Below are 1,788 nucleotides of genomic sequence, written 5' to 3' on the forward strand. Positions count from 1 at the left end.
ATACATATATACGACGGGCTTCTTTCAGTTTCCGTCTACCAAATCCACTCACAAGGCTTTGGTCGGCCCGAGGCTATAGTAGAAGACACTTGCCCAAGGTGCCACACAGTGGGACTGAACCCGGAACCGTGTGGTTGGTAAGCAAGCTACTTACCACACAGCCACTCATATATATATATGTATGTCATTGTTCAGTTTTATGATCGTTGCATTTGACCACGACAGAGAAAGTTGTCATGGCGACACCTGCTCAGAGGTCTACGCAAGGTTGCAGAAATAGCATGGAGAGAGGTGTATGGGCCGCGAACAAGTGTCCGAGTGGTTCAGACGTTTCTAAGATGGCCGAAGAAATGTCAAAATTGACAAACGTTCTGTAAACCCTGCAGCTAGCAGAACTGAGAAAAGCATCACAGATGCGCCTGTAGGTGCGAGGGGAAATCGTCGAATCACCATCCGTGAGTTATGAGAGGATGTGCAGATTAGCTATGGTTCAGTTCAATCCATTATCACTGAAGATTTGGGTTTGAGACACATGTCTGCCAAGTTTGTACCAAAACTGCTTTCAGCTGACCAAAAAGACACTCGGGTTTCAGATCTCCTTGATTGTGTTGAGAACGATAAAAGCATTTTGAAAACTTTGCGTAGGCCTCTGAGCAGGTATCGCCAAGCTTTTGGCAAAATTTAATGCAAATTCTCTGCTCAGCTTTCTCTAGCATCGTCAATGCGATGATCCCACGCTACACACCTTCCTTCCAAGCACTGCTGTAAACAGCAAAAGTGAGCTAGAATGTTAAAACTTAGTGCACATGCATGACAGAGTCCAAGGTCAACTTGTACCAAGCGGCTTCAATCTGTGTGCTTCAGTTTCGTTTCTATGGTAGCAATCCGAAGACTTATCGATCAAACCATGTATATTCAGATATATACACATTTGGTGTTGATGGTGGTGGCATCGTTAGTGGTAGTAGTAGTAGTAGTAGTATATTTCTTGTGGTGTTAGTGGTGGTTGTGGAGGTGGTGGGTGGGTGGGGGGTTGTGGTGGTGACGGCAACTCTAGATAATGATACAGTGTCAGAAATATGTGGCGGCGGTGGTAGTGTTAGTGGTGGTGGTAGTGGTGGTAGTAAGTGTGTGTGTGTGTGTGGTCGTTAGGAAAGACTGATTGAAATTCCAGGAACAACACCAGACTATAATTACCAGTGGAAACTAGTAGAGCATAGACACACACACACACACACACACCACACATATGCAACACATCATACATACATTCACATATATACATTATACATATGTATATGTATGCGTGTGTGTGTGTGTGTGTGTGTGTATTACCATCTCATAACCTAAGTTTGCATCTGCGGCAGTGGTGGTGGTGACGGTGGTGGTGGTGGTGGTGGTAGTGGTGACGGTGGTGGTGATGGTCGTGGCATACATGCGACATCGCATTGTCACAATCCTCCCTCTCACCACCACCGTCACCACCAGCACCACCCTTACCTTTCCATCCTCTTGTTTCACGTGTATCATTCCAATCTCCCATAAGCTTTGTTTTGCTCTGAATTTCAATGAAAACCATCCATAAACAAAGCCGAGAGCATCCTTGGCACCCAAGTGGAGACGTTACTGCATACAAACAGGGCTCTGGCGTAAGGAGCTTGCTTCCCAACCACATGGTTCCGGGTTTAGTCTCACTGTGTGGCACCTTGGGCAAGTGTCTTCTACTATAGCCTCGGGCCGACCAAAGCCTTGTGAGTGGATTTGGTAGACAGAAACCGAAAGAAGCCC

This window comes from Octopus bimaculoides, chromosome 28 (assembly GCF_001194135.2).
Source record: "Octopus bimaculoides isolate UCB-OBI-ISO-001 chromosome 28, ASM119413v2, whole genome shotgun sequence".
Taxonomy (NCBI): Eukaryota; Metazoa; Mollusca; class Cephalopoda; order Octopoda; family Octopodidae; genus Octopus; species Octopus bimaculoides.